This window comes from Adiantum capillus-veneris, chromosome 19 (assembly GCF_014529385.1).
Source record: "Adiantum capillus-veneris isolate H3 chromosome 19, ASM1452938v2, whole genome shotgun sequence".
Taxonomy (NCBI): Eukaryota; Viridiplantae; Streptophyta; class Polypodiopsida; order Polypodiales; family Pteridaceae; genus Adiantum; species Adiantum capillus-veneris.
In genome coordinates, this window is record NC_140949.1 from 109,845,223 (window position 1) to 109,856,547 (window position 11,325).

General features: G+C 41.3%; 1 pseudogene; it reads left to right on the top strand.

The window, feature by feature from the left end:
- The first annotated feature begins 1,553 nt into the window (after positions 1-1,553).
- On the top strand, positions 1,554-9,456 carry LOC147434650 (GDSL esterase/lipase At3g48460-like; annotated as a pseudogene).
- The last annotated feature ends 1,869 nt before the right edge of the window (positions 9,457-11,325 follow it).

The window sequence follows — 11,325 nt, forward strand, 5'->3', positions numbered from 1 at the left end:
GATGGAATTGTTTTCAACACATGTTAGAGCTCCTACACTTGGAAAAGATAGGATTCTCTGATTTGACTTCTATGAGGAACTGAGGCAGGCCTCTCCGTGGATGACTTATATGTGGAACTGGCCCACCAAATTTATAGACATTTCTGATACATTGGTATGGAAGGATGGTCAGATGCAGATGGATGGTATGGTATGGTTTGAATAGAAGTGACCAATGTTGCCTTTAGGGCTGATGTCTATCAGCATATTCTTGTGATATGGGACACAAGAATACGTGGTAGTCATTGACTGAGAGCATAAGTGTATGAATCTATGCATCCCAAACACATACTTCTAAATTTTTTGATTATTTGGTATTGCTAATTTTCTATTTCAAGACATCTTGGAGATTACATCTCTCTTGGTGGCATAGACATAACGGTGGACTCGAATTGGGCATGCTCATTCGCTGCTTTCCCAACCCCGGAGTATGTTATGGATTGGGGATAATCAGAATTTATTGTAAACTAAGGTTATGTGAAATAATAATCTAGCATTGTTGGATTGCAAATCTAGATCTAGGACTCACAATGAACTCACAACCCTAAGTGGATTGTATGAAAGAGAGGGCTCCCTCTCACCTTCTGATTACGTAATGTAATATTGAGAAATATGCATAGGGGGGCTAAACATCTCCTATGCGGGGGAGATTCAATCCCATGGTGTGTTATTCTTCTCTCTCTCTCTCTCTCTCTCTCTCTCTCTCTCTCTCTCTCTCTCTCTCTCTCTCTCTCTCTCTCTCTCTCTCTCTCTCTCTCTCTCTCTCTCTCTCTCTCTCTCTCTCTCTCTCTCTCTCTCTCTCTCTCTCTCTCAGCATAGCATCCTCGCTCTAGAAGAGTGTGCAAACGCGTGTGCAAGATGCTATTCTCGACATATTGGCCTCCCGCTTAGCAACAATGACGGGCCTCATCAGAGCTAAAGAGCTAAAGTTGTGTCTCCCACATTCCTGCTGAAAAATTGAGCGAAAGTCCTCATCTTCCTAGGAGAGGGTGTCTCCCATTTTCCTGGTGGGGCTAAAGAACTCTCCATTCATTTCATCCACCAATGCTTTCATGCGACCTTACAAAGATGCCCCTATGCGATGTGCTGCCGCCCAATCTGAACCAATTAGCCCGTCACATGAAATTGTTTGAAACTTTGCAGAGAGGAAGAAATGAATAGTGTGTCGAATGACCATTCAAAGTTCAACTTTCTCTGCCCCGACTTGACTATGGCGATGATAGGGACACAACACATCACATGTTGCTACCTAGATGAGAAACAGAGAGAGAGAAAGAGAGAGAGAGAGAGAGAGAGAGAGAGAGAGAGAGAGAGAGAGGGGGGGGGGGGGGGGGGGAGAACTCGAGACGACACTGCATGCATGCTTTCCTCCTGGAAGAGCCACATATTGCAGACCTTTATTTTGCAATTGTCACCTATAAAACATTGTTCAAATCACCATCTGCACCTACTACCTCGCAATTGACATTCCTGACGTCGACAACGTAGTTAGTGTTAGCTTGGCTCTCTATTTTATGTTGTCATCAGCCCCTGCTCATGGTCATCAAGCAGTAGCAAGTGCTGGAAGGGGGCCTTCGTTGGAGGACATGTATGCACGGGGAGGCTCCCTCACCGACACTGGCAACTCGCTGCTCTACCAACTCAGCATCAGCATGGACACCCTAGAGGGCCATCTACCCTACAACCACACCTTCTTCCACTACCCAACAAGTCCAACATACGTGGGTGCTATCTATAAGGGATCTTCATTAGTAGGATTAAAAGATGCCTATATCCCGCTCCCAAATCTACACGTGCTGGCCCATCCTGCTCCTGCCTTTGACATGGCTGTCTACGTACCTATCTCATTGCGTGACTTGCATTGCTCTACCCTTGCCTGAGAGCCAGAATGCATGGTAGCTCCTGTCTCCATTTTGCTATGTTTTGACACGTGACCCTTCCCTTCCTTTGCTGTCATTCCTCAACACTCCAAAGCATCTTGCCAAGATTCTTCTTCATTTCTAAAATTTGACACACTTATTTTTATGAAAATATTAAAAGGTATACCTAATGGGTTCAAAATGAATATATTCACTACTACTCTTACATAGTACATAGTGAAAGACAATCATAAGAAGAAAACTAAAGGGAAACTAAGCAAAGAAAAACACAAATGTACTAATGTGCAAAAGACCATCTCTCTTAGTCATGTATCATCTCTCTTTGTTTGACTTTCTACTCCCATGGGTCTTTTCATTTCCTAATCTCACCCTTCACTTTTTTTTTTCTTTTGATATTTCTAAAGGCTTTTTAATTTTTCATTTTCGAGATTGGGAAGACTTAAATGGCTCTAAAATTTAAAAAACCTATTAACATAGTAGATTTCCTTCTACTATTGTAGATCGCCTCCTCAGACTCCTTCACTCCCTTCACGCGCATCCTTCCCTCGCTCTCTATCACCTCTTGCCTATTGTAGCCCCTCACGCAAGCAACCATCCCAAAATCCCGCCTCCCCTATTTCTTTCTCTCTACCCCTCTTCTCGTCATGTCCCTGACTAGCAATCTCAATGTGAATTGTCCCTCCCATGTCAATGCTTGACGTAGATATAGACGCCCTACTAATCAGCTTGAATTATCCCACCCAATAGGTGATACCCATATTAGCCACTAGAGAAAAGAAAAATGCCATGCCTCCCGAGAGAGAGAGAGAGAGAGAGAGAGAGAGAGAGAGAGAGAGAGAGAGAGTTCTTGCCGCCACAATATTCATGGTGATTCCACAAGCGGGCATGAGAGAGAGAGAGAGAGATACATTGCCTCCATGCACGGATTGTCGTTGCTTAACTATAGAAGCTATGAACTGTGTGTATGCATGTATGAGAGAGGAGTCAACAATCACAGCTAATGGGGCGGGGAGAGAGAGAGAGGAAATGAGAGAATCTCTTAAGATTCCTTCTCTATTCTCTTTTCAACATAGGTATCACTTACAAAGAATCTTTTAAGATTCCTTCTCTATTTCTTTTTTAACATGGGCATCACTTATTTGGCTTGTTCTTTGTTTTATTCATTACTTAGCACTAGGTTGGTAATGGGAAACTTTTATGTCATGGGACACTTTTATGTCCTGTCAAGTGACCATTTTCCTTGAATTATGTCAACAGTTTCAAAATGGATTTTGAGGTGCTATCCGTCTAGAAAGTTGTGTCATGAGCTGAAAAAAACTTGACATTTTTTTGGAATATCAATTCCATCTTTCACCTTGTCCTTGCACAACATTTCACAACCTAAACTGTGTGAAAAAACGGGTCCTGTTTTGGCTTTTTTTCAACTTTTTGCAACTATACCACTCTAGAATACATGTTTGTGAGGTCTATAATGCTAAAGAACTATCTTTAGTAGTCCTCAAGATGTCGTGATGCTTCTAGGTTGGTGATGAGAACATACGATTGCTTCTCACTCACGATTTCTTGTTTTGCTAAAAGAAATAGGTACAACTTGCATTCTAGGGAGGTGATGAACTTGCAAACTGGTCCATCAACTTTGGAGGCTTGGTGTGACCAAAAGATGAGAAATTTTACAAGTTTCTTATTTTTTCCATGTGTAGTAGGCCTTGAACTATAACCTCACGAAAGGATTTTACAAAATGAGTGGATCTACTATGGTTTTGGAGGTTTTTTTCAAAACCTTGAAAGGACACTTTTATGTCATGTTAGGTTACCAACCTAGTGTTGGGAAGAATCCTCACACCTGAGGACTGCGTTTGACAGCTTGCTATTCCAATTTCCGGCCCTTCAAAACTTGGATGCAGGATTCGTACTCAACCCAGCAGGCATCTTAACTCACATGAAGATCCGCTAACCAGTCGAGAAAGCTTGTAGTGCTGCAAACATCAGTGCAGTCATTCAATGACACACAAAAGAAAATCGCACTCACCTAGTGTCGCACTACAACCCTGAGCTCTCAGGCGTTCGATCGTCACCTCGGCCTTGCTGCCAATATCGCCTCAAGGCCCTCGCCTTACCTCCCCCATTGGTTGCCAACTGCACCCCTACCATTTGCCACAAGGGATCTTTCACGATTCCCTTGTGGTAGTGTTTGACTGAGAGCATAAGTGTATGAATCTATGCATCCCAAACGCATACTTCTAAATTCTTTGATTATTTGGTATTGCTAATTTTCTACTTCAAGACATCTTGCACATTACATCTCTCTTGGTGGCATAGCCATAGCGGTGGACTCGAATTGGGCATGCTCATTTGCAACTGAGGGTAGTTTCTTTTCCAACCCTGGAGTATGTTATGGATTGGGGATAATCAGAATTTATTGTAAACTAAGGTTATGTGAAATAATAATCTGGCACTGTTGGATTGCAAATCTACATCTAGGACTCACAATGAATTCACAACCCTAAGTGGATTGTATGAAAGAGAGAGCTCCATCTCACTTTCCCATTATGTAATGTAAGATTCAGAAATATGCATAGGGGGGATGAGCACCTCCTATGCGGGGGAGATTCAATCGCATGCTGTGTTATTCTTCACTGTGTGTGTGTGTGTGTGTGTGTGTGTGTGTGTGTGTGTGTGTGTGTGTGTGTGTGTGTGTGTGTGTGTGTGTGTGTGTGTGTGTGTGCGCGCACATAGCATCCTCGCTCTAGAAGAGTGTGCAAACGTGTGTGCAAGATGCTATTGTTTACATATCGGCCTTTGGCTTTGCAACAATGACGGGGATCGTCAGAGCTAAAGTTGTGTCTCCCTCATTCCCGCCGAAAAAGTGAGCGAAAGTCCTCATCTTCCTAGGAGAGGGTGTCTCCCATTTTCCTGGTGGGGCTAAAGAACTCTCCATTTGTTTCATCCACCAATGCTTGCATGCCACCTTACAAAGACGCCCTTGTGCATTGTGATGCCGCCCAATCTGAACCAATTAGCCCGTCACATGAAATTGTTTTTGAAACTTTGCAGAGAGGAAGAAATGAATAGTGTGCGCGAACGACCATTCAAAGTTCAACTTTCTCTGCCCCGACTTGACTATGGCGATGATTGGGACACAACACAGCACATGCTTCTACCTAGCTCTCTGTGTGTGTGTGTGTGTGTGTGTGTGTGTGTGTGTGTGTGTGTGTGTGTGTGTGTGTGTGTGTGTGTGTGTGTGTGTGTGTGTGTGTGTGTGTGTGTGAGAGAGAGAGAGAGAGAGAGAGAGAGAGAGAGAGAGAGAGAAAGAGGGAGGGAGAACTCGAGACAGCACTGCATGGATGCTTTCCTCCTGGCAGAGCCACATATTGCAGACCTTTATTCTGAAAGTGTCACCTATAAAACATGTTCCAAATTAGCATTTGCACCTACTACCTCATAATCGCCATTCCTGACGTCGATAGCGTAGTTAGTGTTAGCTTGGCTCTCTACTTGATGTTGTCATCAGTCCTTGCTCATGCTCATCAAGCGCTAGCAGCAGCTGGAAGGGGGCCTTCGTTGGAGGGCGTGTATGCATGGAGAGACTCCCTCACCGACATTGGAAACTCACTGCTCTACCAGCTCAGCACTAGCATGGACGCCCAGAGGGCCATCTACCCTACGGCCAAACCTTCTTCCACTACCCAACAAGTCCAGCATACGTGGGTGCTATTTATAAGGGATCTTCATTAGTAGGAAAAAAAGATGTCTATATCCCGCTCCCAAATCTACACGTGTTGGCCCATCCTGCTCCCGCCTTTGACATCAGTGTCCACCTAGTTATCTCATTGCGTGCCCTGCATCGCTTCTCCCTCGCGTGACAGCCAAAATGCATGGTAGCTCCTGCCTCCATTTTGCTATGTTTTGACGACACGTGACCCTTCCCTTCCTTTCCTTTCATTCCTCAACACTCCAAAGCATCTTACCAAGATTCTTCTTTGTTTTTAAAATTTGACACGCTTATTTTTATTAAAATATTATAAGGTATAAGTAATGGGTTCAAAATAAAACTACTCTTACATAGTACATAGTGAAAGACACTCAAAAGAAGAAACCTAAAGGGAAACTAAGCAAAGAAAAACACAAATATACTTAATTTATAATTATATTTAAGTGTGAGAGGCACTTTGTTCTAGAGCAAAAGGAAGGGAGGTCGGGGTGGGTTATGGGGTACCAAACGTGTTTCGCTCCTTTGAAGAGCTCATCAGTGGTAGTAGTAGGGAGAATTATGAATAGAGGGGAAGAGGATGCTCTTCATATAAGTGTGAAGGGGGGTCGAGTCCAGAATAAGGGGGTTATATTTCTCAAAAAGGGTATCGATGGAGTGAAATTGAGGTTAGCAAAAAGAGTATTGGAGGGGTTAAATTTTAGGGGGACTAAATAGCGACAAAGGAGGGGATAGAGGGTAGGGAGGGGTTTAAAAATAACATGAAGAAAAGTGATGAATTGGATTCCAAAGACCTGGTGTATAGTGTACAAGACTAGGTGTAAGGTGCTCATTAGGGGGGGGGGGGGGGGGTGATTTGAGAGTTTAAAGGAGCAAGGGGGAGTAGTTTGATTCCCGTTGTTCCAGGAGTACAATTCAAAGGGACAAAATTTGGAATGCAAGATCAAAAAAAGGCAAAGGGGTGTTTATGTTGCTGATGAACTTTGGGCTTTGAGAATCAACCTGCAAAACGAGTGGTAAGAGTCAGGGTAGGGTATAAAGAGCATCCATTTGTAAAATTAGATTCAAATCTTGTTTTTGGATTTATTTAGAAGAGTGCCTAAGTTTTGGCCATTGGTCCAACATACGATGGGTTGGTCAAGATGAGCAAGTGTGGGGGAGAGGCTGCAAGCCGTATGGATAGGCTTACCACTTATTAGGGTAGGGTTTAGTCTACAAGTTTCTGGTGAAAAAGGGAGTTTGAGGATGATAGGGGGAGGATTTTTTAAAGATGGGGTTTTGGTTAGGACAGTGGTTCCTTCCTTGTAAGTGATCAATCCAAAGACCTTAAGGAGTAAGTTTCTTGGGTAGCCACTATGAAGGAGCCTTAGGAAGAAGAGTTTTCTCAGACGATAGAATCCATCGAGATTGCTTTCCCTGATAAGATAGCGTCTAATACTTGTCTTGATAAAGGCTAATTGTTGGTGGAGAGGGTGCCAAGAGATTCAAGGTATATATTGGTAAGAGTTGAGAGGCTTTTGGTAACCATTGGAGTCCAAGATACCATACAAGTCTTGAGTTCTATGAGGTCTCTTGGTTGTAATCTTGCAATGTTAAAAGCTTTTCTTCTTCTCTCTTTTACTCTCTTTAAATGGAACGGGGTCGCTGAACGCGGAGGATACATGGTTGATATTGTTAAGCATCGTGGATCTCAACATAATCTTGACTTGCAAATCAAGCCACCCCTAATCCAAGTTTATTCTAGTTCACCACTTGATTATACTTTCAAGATTGCCTTGTGATATTTGCAACACTTGTTTAAAACCACATATTTCCTCTCAAATGACCTTGTCATCCACATAATGATTGGGACCTTCCTAGCTACAAAGGCATTAACTTTTTAATAATATCTATAAGTTCTAACTACACATGCATTAAGACATAGCTTCCATCAAATTGCAGCCAAACAAGTAGGACTTGATTTTCTATTGCCCTACCTTGGATTGAACAACACTCAAAAAAATAGCAAAGGGAAATATCTCGTCAACTTCGTTGTTGGAGGAGCCACAACTCAAGATGCGGATTATCTTAATGCCACCTACAACATCTCTATTTTCACTCCCTATTCACTCGACAAGCAACTCCATTGGTTCTCAACAGTTCCCATTTCCAAAGACAAAGGTGAGAAATATTCTCTCTCTCTCTCTCTCTCTCTCTCTCTCTCTCTCTCTCTCTCTAGTTATGTATATGCACGTACGCGTGCACACACACACACACCTCCACATCGCCACAAGGAATGCAGAGAGTAAAGGATCGACCATCCGGAACTAGGAAACATGTTCCATGTATTCCCTTTTCAAATTTTCTTGTGGGTCTACATTTGCATTCTCCTAACATTTTTGAAGTTATGTATTTTTTTATTGTGCAACACTTCAAATAGAATAGATATACTCTTGCCTCTAGTAAATTTGACTATCCTTGACTCATTTTTTGGTCTCCTTCCTTCTCGTTGTTTCCTACTTTTGCCTATTCCCTCCTTCTTCATTCCATATCTCATGTGGCTATGCTCTCGTTGTGTGTATATGCATGCATGCATACATGTACACGCACATAAATATGTATCAACACATACATATGCATGCATACATATATGTGTGTAATACAACCATATCAACCCTCCGCCCCCCCCCCCCCCCCCCCCCCCCCCCCCCTCTCCTCAACACCCCACCCACACCACACACACATGCATGTATGCATTACTAACAACTCCATTGAACCCAAAGTCTTGTGCCACAATCCTTGCTAACTTTGGGTATTACTGTAGGCTTATGTGATTAGTTTTTCACTTGTTGATATATGTTTTTGTAGATGCCTTCTCCAAGGCTCTTGTATACTTTGGAGAGATAGCACTGAATGACTATAACCTTGCTTTGTAAAATGGATTTTCAATAGACGATATCATCATAACTTCTATCCCAAACGTAATCAAGAGCATACAAAATGTGTTAGAGGTTAGTAGTTTACTGATTAAAGTTTTTATTTTAATTATTGTCTAATGGTTTGTTTTTGGCCTCACTACATGGCCTGTAAATTTGTAAATTAATTTTTTTGCAAGTTACAAGTTTCAAAGTATTCCTAAAGTTCCTTTCAAAATTTTCTCGCTTGGGTGATGTAGTTTTTGATTTCTAGTGGTGCCAAATACTTGGTGGTTGAAGGAGGCTTTCCCGTTGGGTGTACTCCAATTTACACAAAATTTTGGTATATAAATGCAACAACAGATCCCTATGGGTGTGTGGAAGAGCTTCAAAGGCTTAAGGATATTCATGATAAGCTCTTGAAAGAACTCATTTACAATCTTAATACCAAGTATAATGAAGATGCCCATCTCATCTTCTTTGACCAATTGAAAGCTTATGCTGAAATTCTCCAACATCCATCTCACTATGGTATGGGTTATCTAATTTTCCTTCATTCACATGAACAATCCAATCGTTACAAATCAATATTGCCTGTGTTTCTTATGTTACAGTTTCCATTTTCAAAGCTTTTGATGTTATAGTTTCCACTTTCAAAATCATAGATATTTGCATAATAGTCGGAATTGTAATATTTAGAAAATCTTTACCTTTCAGGGTTAACACAACAGATCCATGCTTTGATACTCGCGGTGCAACCATGTTCACGAATGTGGAAGCATGTTCAAGTCCATCAACATATGTTAGTTGGGATGGTTTACATTTTACTGAATCTACACATAAAGTCCTGCTTAGTCTCTTTAATACCAAAGGATTTGTCACTCCTTATCCCAACTTCCTCACCTCGAAATCATTCGAAGATCAGTTTCACTAGAAACATCATGAGAGTCATGATCGAGTTTATTGCTTTTTAAGCTGAAGATCTTACCTATTTTAGTTTGGAAGGCACTCTCGGTAGTTAGAAGAAATAAATTGGATTAACTATTTTAAAAAAAAGATTTTGTTTCATTTTGAGTGGCCGATAGATATATTTGATGCTACATAACCATTAACACTAGTTCTGTAATCGGACACTCAAATGTCCTGAGACACTAAAGTGTCTTGTTTTTCTATCAACTTGTCAAAATTATTTGGTGAATCTAATTTTTTTTTCCATAGGTCACGTTTATATCTTAGGTCAGCTATGAGGTGAAGAACATAGCCAAATTCTACTTTTGCCAAAACTAATAACAAATTAAGATTATAAAATGATAAGTTTTAAGATGAAAAAATCATAGAAATTTAGTGTAGTTTTTTTAAATTTTTCATAAAATTGAATATAACTTCTCATGAAAATAAGATTTTGCATAGATTTCAAGGTGTATGGATAAGAAAAAACTTATTATAGCAAGAAATTGAGCTTCATAACCTAATTATAAGACTATATTTTTTTTATAATCAAAAGACCAAAATCTTGAAAATACTGACAAAGAGGGAACTTTTGGTCTTTCAAGGCCTCTTTCATTAACATGATGAGGTTATGGGACAAAACCTAAGGTGTATAATGTATCTATAGGTCAATACCCATCAACTAATAATTTTTCAAGGGTTCAAACCCCGGGGGTTCACTATGTGTAAAACTACTGAGGCGGTCCGGGGCGGGCAACAAGAAGAGTGGCCTCTAGACACCCTTCAAGGCTCCCGTGCTGCTCAATGGGGCTGGGCCACAACACAACACAAACCAAAACAACAAACCCACAGCCAAATCCCAACTACACAAGGGGCACCACTTAGTTTAAGAGCGAACTAGGACGCAAAAGAGGAGAATCGTTAGAGCAACCCACAAACAAGCAAGGGATTTACACTAACCCTAACACCAATGGAACACTCTCACACACTAAAACATGCGAGAGAGAGAGAGAGAGAGAGAGAGAGAGTTGGTGCTCGGGCTGCTTTGAAGTGTGTCGTTAATGATCAAGCAAACACAAATATATATTTAAGAAAGAGAGAGAAAGGGGGAGGGGGTGCTTGTTGCATTAATACCTTCTTACAAATCTGTCATGACAAATCAAAGTGAGATTAGTATTTGTTCAACATAGCTTGCGTAAATTTCACCACAACACATCACAAGAAAAGCCACCCCAATCACTGTCTTAAGGCCAGGGGAGTCCTTTCCACCGTGTCGCCCTCTTACAGCATGTGGGATTTATGGCTAGATTGATGACAACACCAGAGACAAGCTATCAAGAACTTAACAAAAAACACCAAGACACTTACGCATCATTGTTGTCCATTACTTCACGTTGGAAGGGAGACAAAGTATCCAAGCTTAGTCCAAATCCACCCTCCTTGATTCAGCAAATGTTGGGCTTACACTAGTAGAAGAAATGATAGATTTCCTACTCTCAATTGAATTATCACTCTCTCTCTTACAATGGAATAGAGTTCCCTTGCTAATCCCCTATTACAACACATGCACATGCATAAGACAATGAGCTTCCACTCAAGAGCTCCTTCTAGAGAGGTTGAGCTTGGCTTCTCAAGCTATAGCATAGTGCTCTTGCTTATGGCTCCCCCCTTTTGTGCTAGCTACACCCTCCTTTTATAGCAATTTTGAAGGCTAGGGTTACTCCTCTAACCATGGTTGGGTTAGATTTTCAGCAATTTATCTAATTTCTTTTGCTTGGAATTATCAAGAAGTTGGTGGGGAAAGAGAGAGGAGAGAAATGGAGGTGATAGGACTTTTCATAGTGGGTTAATGTTA